Source organism: Mustela erminea, chromosome 4 (genome assembly GCF_009829155.1).
Source record: "Mustela erminea isolate mMusErm1 chromosome 4, mMusErm1.Pri, whole genome shotgun sequence".
NCBI classification, from domain to species: domain Eukaryota; kingdom Metazoa; phylum Chordata; class Mammalia; order Carnivora; family Mustelidae; genus Mustela; species Mustela erminea.
Window position 1 is genome coordinate 105,522,728 of NC_045617.1, and position 21,102 is coordinate 105,543,829.

Sequence of the window (21,102 nt, forward strand, 5' to 3'; positions counted from 1 at the left end):
CAGATGCTGTACTGACTGAGCCATCCAGGTGCCCCAAGGGTGATTTATTTTTAAGATGGGCAAATATTAATTGCTAAAGTGATGGGTCAGAAATTGAATTTTTGGATTATTATTTAAACTAATGATATCTTAAAATACTATTTCTACTTCTTTGTCTTAAGAATGTCTTATATTCAAAAACTTCTGCTAAAAATAGGAAATTCCTGGGGTGCCTGGGTGGCTCAGTGCATTAAAGCCTCTGCCTTTGGCTCAGGTCATGATCCCCAGATCCTGGGATGGAGCCCCACATCGGGATCTCTGCTCAGCGGGGAGCCTGTCCCCCCCTCCTGCCCGCCTGCCTCTCTGCATACTTGTGATCTCTGTCTGTCAAATAAATAAATGAAATCTTTTTTAAAAAATGAGAAATTTCTGGTAAAATTGAGTACCCTAGAATGTCAGCCATTATCTAACTGGATCTCTTAGAAACATCTTTGAATATATTTTAGCTTATGAAAACTGAGGGCAGAAGACATCTTTAAACTGCTGATAAAAATTGTCAACACAGAATTCTATATCCCATAAAGCCCAACTTTTAAGAATGAAGAAAAATAAGCATTTTCAGGTTTTAAAAAAGTGTACAATTTCCACCAGGAGACATGTACTACAACAAAGGCTAAGTAGACAAAAAGAATATATTATCAGGTGGAAACTCAAATCTTTAAGAAAATATGAAGAACATTAAAAATAAAATATTGTGGGTAAATTTAAAAGACTATTATTCCTTCTAAATTAATTAAATAAATGTAACTTTAAAATTATAATATTGTTTTGTGAGGTGTATCACTTATGTAACTCTAATATGATAACTCTTACGTAACTCTCCATAGGATAAGAAGTGGGTCAAATGGACCTATACAGTAGTGAGATTTCTATGTTTAATCTGAAGTGGTACTATATTAACTCTATGTATACTGTGAGATTTTAAGGATAAACATTCCCACAACTAATGCTAAAAAAATGTGAAGTGGCATAGGTGAAAACAATAGATAAGTTAAAACAAACTTTGGATACACATTCAATAATTCTAAATGGAGGAAAAAATGAAAAGAGCAAAATAACACCAAGAGCAACAAAAAGAAAAATAGAGAAGACAAAAAACAAAATAGTAAAACTGTAGACCTATATACAATCAAATCAATACTTAAGTGCTAATTGACTAAGGGGTCCAATTAAAATCCACAGATTATAAAAATGGATTTAAACAAACAAACATGAAACCCAACTCTGCTGCCTTCAGAACTTACATTAAATAAATGCATATTTCATTTTATTGTGCCTTGCTTTATTGTGCTTTGCAGGAAATGAAAGTTTATGGCAACCCTGCCTTGAGCAAGTCTATCATTTTTCCATCAACCCTTGCTCACTTCATGCTTCTGTGTCCCATTTTGGTAATTCTCACAATATTCCAAACTTTTTCACTATTGTTATATTTGTCATGGTGACCTGTAATCAGTGATCTTTGATTTACTATGATAATTATTTTGGGTGCCATGACCTGTGCCCATAGAAGACAGTGGACCTAATACAGATGTGTGTTCTGATTCCTCCACCAGGTGGTCATTCTCCCATTTCTCTCTCTCTCCTCAGGTCTCCCTATTTCCTGAGACAAAACAATTTTGAAATTAGGTCAATCAATAACCCCACAATGTTCTCTAAGTATTCAAGTGAAAGGAAGAGCTTCATGTCTCTCACTTTCAATTTAATGTTAGAAATGATTAAGTTTGGTGAGGAAGGCATGTTGAAAGCCAAGACAGGCCAAAAGTTAGGCCTCTTATATCAGTTAAGTTCTGAATGCAAAGGAAAAGTTTTAAAGAAAATTAAAAGTGCTACTCCAGGGAATACATGAATGATAAGAAAGTGAAATAAATGCATTGCTAGTATGGAAAATGCTGTAGTGGTCTGAATAGAAGATCAAACCAGTCGCGACATTCCCTTAAGCCAAAGTCTAAACCAGAGCGAGGCTATAATTCTCTTCAATTCTGTGAAGGCTGAGAGAAGTGAGGAAGCTGAAGAAAAATTTGAAGCTGGCAAAGGTTGGTTCATGAGGTTGAGGGAAAGAGGACATCTCCATACAATTAAAGTACAAGGTGAAGCAGCTGGTGCTGAGGTAGAAGCTGCAGGAAGTCATCTGGAAGACCTCACTGAGAGAATTAGTGCAAGTGCCTATGCCAAATGACAGATTTTCAATGTAGATAAAATGTAGATGCCATCTAGGACTTTTATAGCTAGAGAGAAGTCAAAGCCTGGCTTCAGACCTTCTGAGAAGCTGACTGTCTCATTAGGGGCTAATGCAACTGATGACTTCAAAGTTGAAGCTAGTGCTCATTTACCATTCTGAAAATCCTAGGACCCTTGGGAAGTATGCTGAATCTACTCTGCCTGCGCTCCATAAATGAAACAATAAAGCCCAGATGACAGCACATCTGTTTGTAACATGGTTTATTGAATATTTAAGCCCACTGTTGAGACCTACTGCTCAGAAAAAAAAAAAAATTTCTTTTAAAATATGACTGCTCATGGAGAATGCACCTGGTTACCCAAGAGCTCTGATGGAGATGCCCAACCAGATTAATGTTGTTTTCATGCTTGCTAACACAGCATCCACTCTGCACCCATTAGATCAAGGAGTAATTTCAACTTCCAAGTCTTATTATATACAAAATATATTTTATAAAGCTCCAGCTGCCATAGACAGTGATTCCTCTGATGGATCTGGGAAAAGTACATTGAAAACCTTCTGGACAGGATTCACCATTCTAGATGCCATTAGGAACATCTGTGACTCACGCAGAGAAGTCAAAATATCAACATTAATGGGACTTTGGAAGAAGTTGAATCCAAACCTCATGGAGGACTTTGAGGGGTTTAAGACTTCAGTGGAGGAAGTAACTGTAGAAATGGTGACACAGCAAGAGAACAGAAGGGAAGCCTGAAGATGGGACTGAGTTGCTGCAATCTTGTGATAAAATTTGAATGAATGAGGAGTTGCTTCTTATGGATGAGCACAGAAAATGGATTCTTGAGATAGAAACTACTCCTAGCAAAGATGCTGCAAAGATTGTTGAAATGACAATGAAGGATTTAGACCATTACCTAAACTTAATTCATAAAGCAGCAGCAGAGTTTGAGATGACTGAGAGTTTGAGTTTGAGACCACTTTTGAAAAAACTTCTGCTATGGCTAAAATGCTATCAAACAGCATTGCATACTACAGAAAATCCACCAGAGGAAGAGTCAAATGATGTGCAAGCTTCATTGCTGTCTTATTTTAAGAAGTTGCCACAGCCACCCACACTTTCAGCAACCACCATCATGATCACTCAGCAGCCATCAAACTCCCAGGCAACACCCTCTGCAAGCAGATGATGAGCAGCATTTTTTTAGTCATAAAGTATTTTAACTAAGTATGTAAATTTTTTTAGACATAATGCTATTAAACACTTAATAGACTGCAACAAAATATAACTTTTTATGTACTGAGAGACCAAAAAATTTTTGTGATTTGTTTTATTGTGATATTCACTTTATTGTGCTCTGGAACTGAACTCCTGATATCTCTGAGTTATGTCTGTATTAAGAAACAAATCAGTTGAAAGTAAGTACATGGAAAATAGATGTCCCAAGAAAACAGTCAATACAGAATAGTTGTAGTAGCTATATTAATAGAGTAACTTCAGGACACAGAGTATAACCAGAAAGTAGAAGGTGTATTTCACAGTGGTTAAAGTTTTAGTAAATTAAAAGAATCTAAAAATCATAAATATTTACACTTCCAATTAGAGAAAATCTACTACGTGAAGAATCAAATCAAGCACTTTTGATGTTTTTCAGAATTCAAAATTCTTTAATCCCTTTCTCTACATATTTCACTTTTATTAAGATAAAGTTTTGAGATATTTGTGTTTATATACTAAAATCATGTGGGTGAGATTTTAAAATTCCTTCATATTAAAAATCAGCCAGGTAAATTAAATAATGTTGCCAATAATCTAACTAAATCCTTAGCCATAAAGATATTTTAAAGAAAGGATTATGTAACTCCCAAATACTCTTTCACTTTGAAAAGGTTTCTAGGATTTTTTTTTTCTTTTAGCATTTCAAATTCTCCACCTATTTGTGAAAGAGTTTAGTTAGAGTCTTAGAACCTACACTTGTTATCAAATCCTTCTTTTTGACAACATTCTCAGGTTATTGAATACTTAGTATCTTATGGTACAACCAAACCTAAGAGATTGCCCCTCTTAAGGACAAAATGAAAGTTAAGATACAGGTGGTTCAAGGTTTTCTCCACCTTTGACCTTAAAGATTTGGTCTTATGGGTATGGTGGAGAATGGCAACAAAATAGTACACTTAAAACACTTACGTACCAGAATATTTTGTAAAAATGTTACAAAAGCAAAAACTATTTTAAAAGTTATATAACTTGCTTATTTTTAAATTTTCTTAACAAAGAAGAGAAATCATGAGTACGTCATTGACGGTTCTTGCAGGTTTTTTACTCCTTTTCTGGTAGGAAAAACATCTCCTATTTCTATTTTTAAAAATCATTTATTTCAATGTCATCATATTCTCAGTAATGTGGAGGTATAGCAAACCAGATTTAGATTCACACTCTGAGTATTTACTTACATTAACATTTATACCTGCATAATAGAGATACATAAACCATTTATGTGAGGAATATATGAAAGATAGTATTGTGAAATACAAAGCAGGTTAAGTTTAACTTACTTATTTTTTTTTCTCTTGCCCCTGAGATATATAATACTGAAATAAATTACTGGAATTATTTTATAATAATGACAAATGTCAAAACTCAAACATCTGAGATCATCTAACTTTAAACATAAATAGAAGATCTTTTTGTCCAACATGATATACTTTCTGTAAGATACTCTGGATAAAAATTAAATCTGTAGGAAGGATAATTAATAAGTCATTTGAGAAAATTAAAACGGCAATACATATAAGATTTTAATATTTATCTCCTTTAAAAGTTTAATTGACACATTAATAAAGAACTTACTGAATATTGTTACATACAGCATTTGACTTTGGATTCAAAATTTAATATTTATGAAATATAGAATATATATACCAATTTTACATGCATGCAGACCTTGGTTTCTTTGAAATTTATATAGCTTAATAAAGAACAAGAAGTACATTTTACTACATAATAGATGTTCATTCATTTCTTTTAATGAATAAAATTGCACATTTTCTTATTTTGTACATAGTTATTTGTATTTTGTGTATAATCTGTGAACTTGACTATATTACCTTTATATGAAAATTCATCCAAATGATAAACATAACTTTTAAAATGATTGTAAAAATTTTCCATTGTTAAGTGTCTTATTTTGCAGCCTCTTTTTGATTCTCCTAATTGGTTTTTTAAATTCCCCTAATTAGTTTGATCAGATTTCATATCTCATTTTCTTGCTTAGTCAATCAATTCTGTTTTAAATAAGTTGGTCCAAAACAAAAATTGAAAGAATTTTCAAACACCAAACCAGCTCTACAGGAAATATTGAAAGGGGTCCTCTAAGCAAAGAGAGAGCCTAAAAGGCTCTTTCTCTCTCAGAAAGGAACAGAGACAATATACAGTAACAGTCACCTTACAGGCAATACAATGGCACTAAATTCATATCTCTCAATGGTTACCCTGATGTTAATGGGCTAAATGCCCCAATTAAAAGACACAGGGTATCAGAATGGATAAAAAAAACAAAACCCATCTATATGTTGCCTACAAGAAACTCATTTCAGACCTGAAGACACCTCCAGATTTAAAGTGAGGGGGTGGAAAACAATTTACCATGCAGGGGTGGCAATCCTTATATCAGATCAATTAGATTTTAAGGCAAAGACTATAATAAGAGATGAGGAAGGACACTATATCATACTCAAGGGATCTGTCCAACAAGAAGATCTAACAATTGTAAATATCTATGCCCCTAATGTGGGAGCAGCCAAATATATAAACCAATAAATAACAAAATCAAAGAAACACATCAACAATAATACAATAATAGTAGGGGACTTTAACACTCCCCTCACTGAAATGAACAGATCATCCAAGCAAAAGATCCACAAGGAAATAAAGGCATTAAATGACACACTGGACCAGATAGACATCACAGATATATTCAGAACATTACATCCCAAAGCAACAGAATACACATTCTTCTCTGGTGCACATGGAACATTCTCCAGAATAGATCACATCCTCAGTCCTAAATCAGGTCTCAACCAGTATCAAAAGATTCGGATCATTCCCTGCATATTTTCAGACCACAATGCTCTGAAGCTAGAACTCAATCACAAGAGGAAATTTGGAAAGAACCCAAATACATGGAGACTAAACAGCTCCTTCTAAAGAATAAATGGGTCAACCAGGAAATTAAAGAAGAATTGAAAAAACTCATGGAAACAAATGATAATGAAAACACAACGATTCAAAATCTGTGGGACACAGCAAAGGCAGTCCTGAGAGGAAAATATATAGCGGTACAAGCCTTTCTCAAGAAACAAGAAAGGTCTCAAATACACAACCTAACCCTACACCTAAAGGAGCTGGAGAAAGAACAAGAAAGAAACCCTAAAGCCAGCAGGAGAAGAGAAATCATAAATATCAGAGCAGAAATCAATGAAATAGAAACGAAAAAACAATAGAACAAATCAACGAAACTAGGAGCTGGTTCATTGAAAGAATTAATAAGATTGACAAACCTCTGGCCAGACTTATCAAAAAGTAAAGAGAAAGGACCCAAACAAATAAAATCATGAATAAAAGAGGAGAGATCACAACTAACACCAAAGAAATGCAAACAATTATAAGAACATACTATGAGCAACTCTACGCCAACAAATTTGACAATCTAGAAGAAATGGATGAATTCCTAGATACATATAGAACTACCACAACTGAACCAAGAGGAAATATAAAACCTGAACAGACCCATAACCAGTAAGGATATTGAAACAGTCATCAAAAATCTCCAAACGAACAAAAGCTGAGGGCCAGACAGCTTCCCAGGGGAATTCTACCAAACATTTAAAGAAAAACTAATTCCTATTCTCCTGAAACTGTTCCAAAAAATATAAATGGAAGGAAAATTTCCAAACTCATTTTATGAGGCCAGCATCACCTTGATCCCCAAGCCAGACAAGGATCCCATCAAAAAAGAGAACTACAGACCAATATCCTTGATGAACACAGATGCAAAAATCCTCACCAAAATACTAGCCAATAGGATTCAACAGTACATTAAAAGGATTTGTCACCACGACCAAGTGGAATTTATACCAGGGTTGCAAGTTTGGCTCAACATCTGCAAATCAATCAATGTGATACAACACATTAATAAAAGAAAGAACAAGAACCATATGATACTCTCAATAGATGCTGAAAAAGCATTTGACAAAGTACAGCATCCCTTCCTGATATAAACTCTTCAAAGTGTAGGGATAGAGGGCACATACCTCAATATTATCAAAGCCATCTATGAAAAACCCATGGCAAATATCATTCTCAATGGAGAAAACTGAAAGCTTTTCCACTAAGGTCAAGAACATGGCAGGGATGTCCATTATCACTACTGCTATTCCACATAGTACTAGAAGTCCTAGCCTCAGCAATCAGAAAACAAAAGGAAATTAAAGGCATCCAAATCGGCAAAGAAGAAGATGTTCGCAAAGAAGATCTCTTCACAGATGTTATGATACTATATGTGGAAAACCCAAAAGACTCCACTCCAAAACTGCTAGAACTTGTACAGGAATTCAGTAAAGTGTCAGGATATAAAATCAATGCACAGAAATCAGTTGCATTTCTCTACACCAACAACAAGACAGAAGAAAGAGAAATTAAGGAGTCCATCCCATTTACAATTGCTCCCAAAACCATAACATACCTAGGAATAAACCTAACCAAAGAGGCAAAGAGTCTGTACTCAGAAAACTATAAAGTACTCATGAAAGAAATCGAGGAAGACACAAAGAAGTGGAAAAATGTTCCATACTCCTGGATTGGAAGAATAAATATTGTGAAAATGTCTATGCTACCTAAAGCAATCTACACATTTAATGCAATTCCTATCAAAATACCATCCATTTTTTTCCAAAGAAATGGAACAAATAATCCTAAAATTTATATGGAACCAGAAAAGACCTCAAATAGCCAAAGGAATATTGAAAAAGAAAGCCAAAGTTGGTGGCATCACAATTCCGGACTTCAAGCTCTATTACAAAGCTGTCATCATCAAGACAGCATGGTACTGGCACAAAAACAGACACATAGATCAATGGAACAGAATAGAGAGCCCAGAAATAGACCCTCAACTCTATGGTCAACTAATCTTCGACAAAGCAGGAAGGAATGTCCAATGGAAAAAAGAGAGCCTCTTCAATAAATGGTGCTGGGAAAATTGGACAGCCACATGCAGAAAAATGAAATTGGGCCATTTCCTTACACCACACATGAAAATAGACTCAAAATGGATGAAGGACCTCAATGTGAGAAAGGAAACCATCAAAATTCTTGAGGAGAACACAGGCAGCAACCTCGTCGACCTCAGCTGCAGCAACATCTTCCTAGGAACATCACCAAAGGCAAGGGAAGCAAGAGCGAAAATGAACTATTGGGATTCCATCAAGATCAAAAGCTTTTGCACAGCAAAGGAAACAGTTAATAAAACCAAAAGACAACTGACAGAATGGGAAAAGATATTTGCAAACGACATATCAGATAAAGGGCTAGTTTCCAAAATCTATAAAGAACTTATCAAACTCAACACCCAAAGAACAAATAATCCAATCAAGAAATGGGCAGAAGACATGAACAGATATTTCTGCAAAGATGACATCCAGATGGCCAACAGACACATGAAAAAGTGCTCCACATCACTCGGCATCAGGGAAATACAAATCAAAACCTCAATGAGATATCACCTCACACCAGTCAGAATGGCTAAAATTAACAAGTCAGGAAATGACAGATGCTGGCGAGGATGTGGAGAAAGGGGAACCCTCCTACACTGTTGGTGGGAATGCAAGCTGGCGTGACCACTCTGGAAAACAGCATGGAGGTTCCTCAAAATGTTGAAAATAAAACTACCCTATAACCCAGCAATTGCACTACTGGGTATTTACCCTAAAGATACAAAAGTAGTGATCCAAAGGGACACGTGCACCCAAATGTTTATAGCAGCAGTGTCTACAATAGCCAAACTATGGAAAGAACCTAGATGTCCATCAACAGATGAATGGATCAAGAAGATGTGGTATATATACACAATGGAATACTATGCAGCCATCAAAAGAAATGAAATCTTGCCATTTGCGATGATGTGGATGGAACTAGAGGGTATTATGCTTAGCGAAATAAGTCAATCGGAGAAAGATAACTATCATATGATCTCCCTGATATGAGGAAGTGGAGATGCAACATGGGGGGTTAAGGGGGTAGGAGAAGAATCAATGAAACAAGATGGGATTGGGAGGGAGACAAACCATAAGTGACTCCTAATCTCACAAAACAAACTAAGGTTTGCTGGGGGGAGAAGGGTTGGGAGAGGGGAGTGGGGTTTTGGACATTGGGGAGGGTATGTGCTATGGTGAGTGCTGTGAAATGTGTAAACCTGGTAATTCACAGACCTGTACCCCTGGGGATAAAAATACATTATATGTTTATTTAAAAAAATAGATAAATTAAAAAAAATAAATCAAAAATAAATTAAAATAATATATCAATAAATAAATAAATAAATAAATAAGTTGGTCTGTTTTGATCTCTGTTGTAGTGTTATGGAGGAATTCCCTCAAGAACTTATAAGTAAAGGAGGGACACCTTGAGGACTAAGTCAATTAAGCATCTGCCTTCAGCTCAGGTCATGATCCCAGGGTCCTAGGACCAAGTCCTGCATCAGGCTCCTTGCTCAGTGCTCATCAGGCTCCTTGCATCAGGCTCTATGCTTCTCCCACTACCTGCCACATCCCCTGCTTTTGCTCTCTCTCTCTCTCTGGCAAATAAATAAATAAAAATCTTTTTAAAGAACTTTTTGAAAAAATTTTACTTACTTATTTTTTAAACTTCATTTTATTTTTTCCGTGTTCCAAGATTCATTGTTTATGCATCACACCCAATGCCCCATGCAATACGTGCCCTCCTTAATACCCATTGCCAGGCTCACCCAACCTCTGACCCCTTCTCTCTAAAAACCTCAGTTTTTTTCTCAGAGTCCACAGTCTCTCATGATTTGTCTCCCCCTCCAATTTCCCCCAACTCACTTCTCCTCTCCTTCTCCCAATGTCTCCATGTTATTCCTTGTGCTCCACATGTAAGTGAAACCATATGATAATTGACTTTCTCTGCTTGACTTATTTCAGTCAACATAATCTCCTCCAATCCCATCCATGTTGATACAAAAGTTGGGTATTCATCCTTTCTGATGGAGGCGTAATATCTCATTGTATATATGAACCATATCTTCTTTATCCATTTGTCTGTTTGAAGGGCATCTTGGCTCCTTCCAGAGTTTGGCGACTGTGGCCATTGCTGCTATGAATATTGGGGTACAGATGGCCCTTCTGTTCACTATATCTGTATCTTTGGTGTAAATACCCAGTAGTGCAATTACAGAGTCACAGGGTAGCTCTATTTTTAATTTCTTAAGGGATCTCCACACTGTTTTCCAAAGTGGCTGCACCAACTTGTATTCCCACCAACAGTGTAAGAGGGTTCCCCTTTCTCCACATCCTCTCCAACACTTGTTGCTTCCTGTTTTGTTCATTTTGGTCATTCTAACTGGTGTAAGGTAGTATCTCAATGTGGTTTTGATTTGAATCACCCTGATGGCTAATGATGAATAACATTTTTTCATGTGTCTGTTAGCCATTTGTAGTCTTCTTTGGAGAAGTGTCTGTTCATATCTTCTGCCCATTTTTTGATGTGATTATCTGTTTTGTGTGTGTTGAGTTTGAGGAGTTATTTATAGATCTTGGATATCAGCCCTTTGTCTGTAGTGTCATTTGCGAATATCTTACCTCCCATTCTGTGGGTTGCCTCTTTGTTTTGTTGACTGTTTCCTTTGCTGTGCAGAAGCTTTTGATCTTCCCAAAAGTTCATTTTTGCTTTTGTTTCTTTTGCCTTTGGAGACATATCTTGAAAGAAGTTGCTGTGGCTGATGTCAAAGAGGTTACTTCCTATGTTCTTCTCTAGGATTTTGATAGATTCCTGCCTCACATTGAGGTTTTTTATCCATTTCGAGTTTATCTTTGTGTATGGTGTAAGAGAATGGTCAAGGTTCATTCTTCCATACATAGCTGGCCAATTTTCCCAGCATCATTTATTGACGATGAAGGAGCAGGAGGCTGGCTGAGGACAAAGCAAAAGCTGGCGCCTTGCACCCCCCCTTCACCCGCTCCCCTCCATATGTGTAGCATTCCTCAGGCACCCCTGACTGCCATAAAACGATAAATAGTTAACTTGCAGAGATCACAGTCCTGCAAGGTAGGAGTCTCCCTTGGTTTGCAAATGTCCTTGAGATTTACAAACAAAGAAGTTAACTTATCAATAGCCCAATTTCCAGGGACACAGAACTCAGTTCCTCAAGCCCTAATGTCACCCTCCCCTCCATAAAAAACCGAAAGAGGTGGAGGTAGAAGGAAAAGTAAATAAAGTTAAATTTCTTCTAAACCTAAATCTCATTAACAAGGATGCTTGATAGCAGGAATGTAACATTCCACCAGGAGACTCCCAATTGTCTTTACTTGATAGTAACCAGGCCTTCAATATCCTGATAGTGCTTTTTTCCGCATGCGTGGGCTAACCGGCCAGTTCTGCTTCTGTAAGATTGCTTTGTCTGCCGAGTGCCGCAGAGGTCCAGGTTCGAACCTGCAATAAACGACCCTTGCTGATTGGCTTTGACTCACGTCTCTGGTGGTCTTTTAAGGTGGGGGTAATACTCTATTGGCATTTCAAAGAGACTGACTTTTTCACTGTATATTTTTTCCTGCTTTGTCGAAGATTATTTGACCACAGAGTTGCAGGTCCATAATTGAACTCTCTACTCTGTTCCACTGGTCTCTGTGTCTGTTTTTGTGCCAGTACCATGCTGTCTTGGTGATCACAGCTTTGTAGTAATGCTTGAAATCAGGCATCATGATGCCCCCAGTTTTGTTTCCCTTTTTCAACATTTCCTTAGCAATTCGGGATTTCTTCTGGTTCCATACAAATTTTAGGACTTTTTGTTCCAGCGCTTTGAAAGATGCAGCTGCTTTCTTATACACTAACAATGAATATACAGAAAGGGAAATTAGAGAATTTTTCCATTTACTATAGCACTAAGAAGCATAAGATACCTGAGAACAAACCTAACCAAAGAGGTAAAGGATCTGTACTCAAGGAACTATAGAACACTCATGAAAGAAATTTAAGAAGACACAAAAAGATGGAAAAGCATTCCATGCTCATGGATTGGGAGAATAAACAATGTTAGAATGTCTATCCTGTCTAGAACAATCTATACTTTCAGTGTCATCCTGACCAAAAAAGAACTTTTAAATAGAGGAAATTAGATTGCTCTCTGAGACTTAAACTTTAAAATCAAGGTACAAGAAAAGAGTTAGAAAGAATTTCAAAAAAAAATACATTCACTTCTAGCCCTGCAAGACCTGACATGAACTATAAAGGTTATGAAGACCTAAAACCTAATAAGTCTACAGCCCTCTTGTGAAGGAAGCTGACAGAAGCAGGAATTTTTTCACACATATCCATGTCTTTTGTATTGAGATCACAGACCAGCATTCTAACAAAGGCAGCCATCAACAAATCAAACATAGAGAAGACAAATAGCTTATGGAAAGAGATGACCTAGGAACCCCACCCAATGTGGGTATTTCTCTTAGTAAGAATGAAATCAAATCATAACCTCTCTCAGGATGCTCAAAGAGGACTGGCAGCAATGGAAGAGAAATATAAAGAAAAGCTGGGTTAATATAAGGTCACTAGAGTCATTGTTGTATCATGAAATATATTCAATTCCTCCACTGTTGATAGATATCATATACAAAATTATTCCTTCCCTGAAATCTTATAATACACCAGCTTTCATTATCACTTGTGGAAATCTAAGAGTGTCTGTTCTTTGCAACTTCTGTGAGTCAGTGCTAACAGAAGACTAAAACCCAGTTAAATGCATTATCATATCTAGAGAAAGCATGTACCTATAAAAGAACAGTTATTTAGCCATGAAAGCACAATGGAAGGAAAGTCACAGAGGGAAATGTTGGCAGCAACTATCCTCACACTGCCCAGAGGAAAGGAAATCCAGCTATGGGACTGTGGTGTTCTAGACCATTATTAGACCGTGTCTGTTGTGATACAGATGCTTCCATCTCCTTTTTGTCTGGAGGCATGACACTTCAATTAATCTAAGTACTCTCTTTGTTCTTATATCATGGCTGGCAAATGACCCTAGGTTACGTTTTCATTTCTCATGTACATGATCTATAGGAATAAAATGCATTAATCAAGGAGACATTAGTATTTCACTCTGTGTAGCAATAATTTCTCATTGTGAATTGATAAATTGGCATTCTTATTTGTTTTCATCAGTTGAGTTACTTTGGTTAATAAACATATAGCCTCCAATGGTTGTATGTACTTTCAGACAAAGTAGGGCTTCTAGGTCTGCGAAGACTAGGGACCAGAACCAGGCCATTTTAAATTTACCATGGTAATACATGGCACCCTAGTAGGCCTTTAGGAGAGAACATGCAGCAAAATAAAAAACTCATTGTTATGGGTTACACACCAAAGCCATCCTTTCCTGTCTAAATTCCTAGAGCCACCATCAAAGAGGCAAATAGAGGCACCCATTATCTCCTTCCAGACCTCATCCATTTAAGTGTGCGGTCTCTGTTATCACCATCCTACCTGCATCATCACCACCATCTTCATTCATGCTGCATTCATTCCTAATCCATTTTCTGGAATCTAACAAATATAAAAGACTTCATATTAGTATAACATTTTGCAGTAGTCAAAGTTTTTTCTCTTACTTATTTCATATCTCATCCCAACTCATTTCAAAGCTTAATGAGTTGGCATAAACTCTGTGTTCGCCAAAGCAGTACTTCTCAACATGTGATTCAAGCTCCTTCTGCATCAGAATCACTAGTGAGCCTGTCAAGACGAAACTCCTGAGGGAATTCTATGCATACTGAAATTTGATAAATATGACTCTGAAATGAGAATAACAACACATGGCACTAATTCCTGGGATGCTGTGAGAATTAATGACACGTTATTCTTCCCCAAAGGTTTTAGCCAGTGGTTCTCACCCTGACTGCCTATTTCAATCACGTGGAAACATACCAATGCCTGGCCTCACCTTAGACCAACTGAATCAGAATCCTTGGGAAGAGGGTTCAAAGAGTGGGATTTTTTTTTAAAGCCTCCCAGGTGATTCTAATGTTTACCCAGGGTGGAAAACCCCGTATTCTATCTAGCCTACATTTTTCATTTTCGACATGTTTATTCTTTCTCTGGGGTTTTGTAAGACAACTTTAGCATGACTACCAGATATTAAGAAATCTTTAATATGTAAATTAAAACCACAAGCAATACTTTAATAGGAAAGTGGCTACTCATCATTAAAATATGCAAATATAAGGGGAAAATAAATTGACGTGTACATAAGTGAAAAGAAGTAAACTATCTCAGTCACTAATAACACCTCAGATTTTCCCTGAAGGTAGAATGCTTTGGGGAATTAATGAATATCAAAGAGCTATAAAATATTTTTCCAGTTACATTGTTATATTGTTGATAAATACAGGTAAGCTTAGAATCTTAGAATGCCATAAATCTACACAGTCTGTAAATAAAATCTTTAAAAAAAAGAAAAAAAAAGGGTGCCTAGGTGGCTCAGTGGGTTAGAGCCTCTGCCTTCAGCTCAGGTCATGATCTCAAGATTCTCGGATCGAGCCTCACATCAGGCTCTCTGCTTAGCAGGGAGCCTGCTTCCTCCTCTCTCTCTCTCTGCCTGCCTCTCTGCCTACTTGTGTCTCTGTTTGTCAAATAAATAAAAATCTTTTTTAAAAAATCTGCACAGTCTGATGCACTAGCCACTAGATCCATGGGACTATTTAAAATTAAATCAATTAAAATTAAGTAGAAAATTCAGTTCCTCATGTGTCTAGTGGATGTACGTACAGTATAGCCAGTACAAAGTACTGCATCATTTGCAGAAAGCTTTATCGGACTACTATTAGACTCTGAAGGTTAGTTCTACCTTGTAGTTGAGGAAAATGGACCACAGAATACTTAAGTGACTTGCCTATGTTGTATATGAGTTTAGTAGAAAACCAAGAGAAGAACTAGATGCAAGTATAGTGTTCTATATACTGTTACAATTTAATGAATGGATGGATAGTTGTCATGATGATCATTATATTAATAATTGGCATGATAGAAGAAAATTATTGATTATTTAGTATAAGCTAAATATCCTGAATGTGTTTCTTTCTCACAGGAAACTTTAAAGATAGGTATAATGCTTATTTTACAAATATGGTAACAGTACAACAGAGGTTATCCAAGGATGCACAGCCTCTACTTAACAAAAATGGAATGACCATACATATATGTATGTATGTCCAGAAGTGTGCATGTGTATTTGTGTGTGGGGTTATAACCATAAATTATTACATAAGACTACTGTAAGAGATTCATTATATCAAATTTTAATCACAACATTTAAAAAATGTGTTTTTATGACATAATTGTAGTGCCACCAGATATTAAAATTTTTAACATAAATGTACCAGGCTATTTTTTAATAGACCACTTAAGAAGATTATGGTAAATTCATTTACTTCATCAGTATAAGGAATCATAACATGCCCATCTCATTGAGAATAAAATGGTTTAATGCAATGCTTCAGAGAAATTCTATTTGAGGACATACTTAGGATAGGGTTCAGTTTCAACAAAAATTCATCTTAATTAGATTGTTTTTGTGAAAGTGTACTGAGAATTTGAACTCTGTGTATATGTCTATATACATTGTATGCATATATAACTCTGTGTATATGTACACTTTACTACATTGGCAGTAGATCAGACCATGTTAATTGATTTCAAGTATATCAATTGTATGTTGATAAGCATTTCTAGTTACTTAGGTTCTACTTTATCTTTTATTTCAAGCAGTATAGGATACCCATATTTCCTTTCCTTATCCTGAGATACTGTGTTGGTAGTGTTAGTACAACTTAAATTTTTTTAGCATTTGCAAGAAGAACTAAATTAATGTGGATAAGACAAACTGAAAACAAAAGGCAATTAAAAAAACAAGGACTAAGATATAGCATCTCTGTGATGAAGAAAAAATGTATTAGTCTCCCCTTACCTGAGGGGATGTATTGCAAGACCCCCAATGAATCCCCAAAACCACAGATGGTAGTAAGCCCCATATATACTATGCTTTTCCTATACATGCATACCGTGATAAAGTTTAATTTATAAATAAGACACATTAAGAGATTAACAACAAGAACTAATAATAATATAGAACAATTATAACAATGTCCTGCAACAGAAGTTATGTGAATGTGGTGGTTTTTTTCTCAGAGTATCTTATTGAACTGTATTCACCCTCCTTCTTTTGATATTGTGAGATGGTAAAATACCTACTTGTTGAGATGAATTGAGGTGAATGATGTAGGCATTGTGATGCAGTGTTAGGCTGCTATTGACCTTTTGACCACAAATCAGGAGGAACATCTGCTTCCAGGTGTGGTTGACCATAGGTAACTAAAACTTGTAGAAAACAAAACCACAGATAATGGGGGACAACTGTAACATCATTTTAGTGTTCAAACTATAATCACCACTCTAATTGCCCTGGAATGTTCTAGCAATCCTAAGCAGAATGAAATTTTTTAAATGACTCTTGGGCAAACTTAATTTCATTTTTTAAAACTGAAAAATCAGAACAAATTATTTTCTGTGTTTTCCCCCTTAGATTTTCTCATAACTTGCATTTTATAACAGTACTAAGGCAAAATTTCTACATATTGAGTGTGACAGAATCTGAGAATTGCCTACTCAATTGCCATTTTCCACTTCTTCACTAACAGAATTGAGTGTTGTGTCATACTAAAAAAACAGCTGTCCTTACATATGGGAATGGTCAATTAAATATAAAGGGAATTTATTTAATGGGAAATCCATGCTGCCTTCCCCCTTATTTCTGCTTCTGCCTTTAACTCAGTTGTGAAGACTGAATTCCAGAAACCACTTGCGTTATCAGGAACCCTTGGGTTGAAAATTATATGCTAACTATAAGAAAACAGAAATCTTAAAAGGGGTAGAGTCCCTGATAATAGTAACCCTTTCTCATCAACCTTGGACTTCCTGTACCTGAATTTGTTTTATGTTAGCACCTTGAAAGCTTTGTCTAAGCCAATGTTATCTCCGGTCTCTATCTCTAAAAGCCAAATGAAATTCCTAACATATTCAGTTTTACAAAACCCTGGCAACCAAATCACAAAAAATCAAATACAACAGTGATGGAAAGCAACATGAGAATTATATAAATTATTCACATTTTTAATTTTTTACAAATGATGAAGTATATTTTCTAAAGTTTAAACAATGCAAATAATTTTAAGTGAAATCTAAATTACCTACCTATGAAAGGTTATCAAAGTAGGGGAATAAGTGGAGTTGACCTTTCCTAAGTTTATAAGGCCATCTTCAAATTCACTCACTACTGGTTTTCCATAGTATGTATTTCTTATCAAACGTGTTCTATTAACTGGTTAAAGAAGATATTGTGAAAATAGTAACCCAGACACTACTATAAATTGAATCTAGTTGCATTAGGGGCAAAGAAATTTTACTGCAGACACCAAAGAACCTAACAAGGCTAAGTCTATTAAGACTTGCATTTGTTTGTTTGTTGTTGTTGTTCTGTTTTTCTCATTTAGGAGATTCAGAAGGCAAATAGTCCAGAACTCATACCATCAAGGCAATTCAACTCACTTTGTTTATTATATGGATTTGTCCTTATGGTTACAAACATTAGGCATCCTGTTACATATCATAGGCAGACAGAAGAAAAAAGACAAAGCCTGTAGAGTCATGCCAACTGAGTTTGCACTTTACAAAGCTTTCCCAGAACCCCTATGAAGTGACTTCTGACTATCTCAACTTACATACTATGCCCACGCCCTTACTGCAAGCCGGTGGGAAAGTGAGTATCTGACTTTTTATACTTTTTATGATTGGAGGTACTAGGAGTTTGAATGGTTAGGCAACCATCAAGGTATGCCATATTTGCCAATTATCTTCTGTTGAATTAATAATGGAAAAGCTTTCTTTCAATTTGTGGCCACACTTTTAGGTTCTTTCTTTGCTTAGCTTCTTGTTGGCATTGCCATTTTTTGTTGTTGTTGTTCATAGAACTAACAGCTTTGTCAGAGGGAAAAGAGAAGACCTTTTACATGAACAGGGTTTCATTCATGAATCTTACTACTCTCATTTTCCTCGGAAGGGAAAAAGGTGGACATGTGAAATGGGGTGACATTAATCTGTGAAGCTGAATGAGGCTTCATTGAGGGGTCTCTACAAGAGAAGAGAAAAAAAAAAAAATCCTTTCTACAATATCCATATCTAGATCTCTGCTCTCAACTCTTGTTTTGAGTGAATAGTAATGTTTTAAAAAAATAGAATTTGTGGTTATTCTTCAATAAGTGCCAATCCTGTCTCCTTAGAGAAGTTCTGTTAAACCGAAATTTCAGCCAGTCACATAACCCATCTGACAGCATCTCTGTAAGCTGCTCATTAAAAAGAAGGATTCTGGGATTAGACAAAGCAAACAGAGCCCTCCTCTGCCCTGTACCTTAGAAAGGATGTTCTCAACACTATGTTAGTCTAGAGGAGGAAAATGAAACACTTAAATATCTTTGACATTTAAAACCCACTAAAAATGAATTAAATTATACTGGTAATAACTTATGTTTATGTAGCACTTTATGTGTTTCAAAATCTTTTTAACTGTGTTATTCCCAGTTGATAGAGCAGTCATCGATACTTAAAGTAACTTGCCTAAAAGAGCACAGAAATGTAGTATAGGTCCCTTATAACAGAGCTCCAAGATTTACATTTATCTTCCTTCTCTCTAAATCTGACCTTACCAGGAGAAACCATCGCCACTAGCAGACAAATCCTGTATTAGCTGTGACTGCATGGGACTCCCACTGTAGGCCTCACAGTCACTTTGCCAGCTAGGCTACCCCATAACCAGAACCCTGGCATTTGCAGGTCCTTCATCTGCCAGAAGACTCCTACTCACTGAGATCACAGAATAGGGGAGAACCTCCTCTCTCCTGACAACTCTGCTGCTTTGCTGTAACCTTATCAGCATTGAATTATCATTTTAAGTTTGGAAAATAAAGCCATCACCATAGATGTACATAAATTATGAAGTAATTTTTTCTTCTTTGGGAACCATTACAAATGTGATCCATGTAAAATGAAAAATTCTCATTTATGATTACTATTGAATCATTTACTTTCCATGCCACACACAATCACAGAAGAGTTTTAAAGTATTAGAATATAAAGACACATAAATCTCTGTTGCTCCAAGCTAATGCATTTGTTATACATTTCAAGATGGTCTTTTTGGCATGGAGCCATATAGAAGTGTTTAGTTCAGATCTGACTGCAGTGGTTACATCAAAGTGATCAAAATCCTGACCTAAATTACATTTTCTAGAAACAATCAATGTTCTAAGAAATATTTCAAAACTCCCAAAGTATGTAGACCAGTAAAAGAAATCTTTTTTTTTTTTTTCAATCTGGAACTTTGGAAATAGACTGAGCCCCACTCCTAATTTGTGCCAAGGTATTTGGTCTGGATCCAACTTGGGTGTATTCAAGACAGCTTTTTGGGGTGCATGGGTGGCTGAGTCATTAAGCATCTGCCATCAGCTCAGGTCATGATCCCAAGGTCTTGGGATCGAGTCCTACATCAGGCTCCCTGCTTGGTGGGAAGCCTATTTCTCCCTCCCCACTTCCCTTGTTTGTGTTCCCTCTCTGGCTACCTCTCTCTGTTAAATAAATAAATAAATATATATATATATATATAAAATCTTTTTAAAAAGAAAGATAGCTTTTCAATAAGCATGAAAATTTAAAGAAAGTATTAGTTTTGGGGAAGTTCAGAAAAAAATATATGAACTTCATTTCTCTCAAAGTTTTAAGTAGAATATATGCTCAGTAATTGTTTCTGTTTTAATTTTGCTAAGTTTAACTACTCAATATATGGATACAGCCCTAGCTCTACTTCTCTGTGACCAGGTTAGAACATTTTTTTAGAACAGTTTGCTGTCCTGTAAATAGCTAAAGATTGTAAGGCCCATATTATTGTAACTTGAAGCAGACTGATAGTTTTAATAACAGAACAAAATGTTTTCTTAGTTCAACAAATATCCTAGTGTTTATGTGATTAATAAAGTTTTATTTAAGAGATGTGCTCATTAACAACTATAAAAAGTTCATTTTTATCATGTGCCTTGCATTTTAAAATGCATATATATGAAAATATATGTATAATATATATATATAAATCAACTCATCTAATCCTCACAAATTTGAATTAGTTGGTCTAGATGAGAGTTTTCTCTTATATGATTTCTCAGATTAAATGCTCACATTAGGAAATCCTGAATTTCCGAGTATTACTGATGCATTAATTGTACAGTGAGGTTTGTCAACTGATGAGCATTGTGTATGAACATAGATACTATAATAATAATAGTAATTACTATTATTTACTGAGTTCTTTTTAAGTGACATAGTGCTTCCTATATGTATTAACTCATTTAATTATCTTGGAAATCTGAGGGAGTAGATATTCAGTATCCTCATTTAACTTACAAGGAAGTCTAGGCTCAAAGAGCATGGTGATTTCCCCAAGGTCACAGTTATAAAGTGGCAAAGAAATTCAGTCCCAAATCCTTATACGCTAAAATTTCATTTC

The 21,102-nt window shown here is 35.8% G+C and overlaps 1 pseudogene; it reads left to right on the forward strand.

Moving 5' to 3' along the window:
• Positions 1-1,684: 1,684 nt before the first annotated feature.
• On the forward strand, positions 1,685-3,405 carry LOC116589369 (annotated as a pseudogene).
• The last annotated feature ends 17,697 nt before the right edge of the window (positions 3,406-21,102 follow it).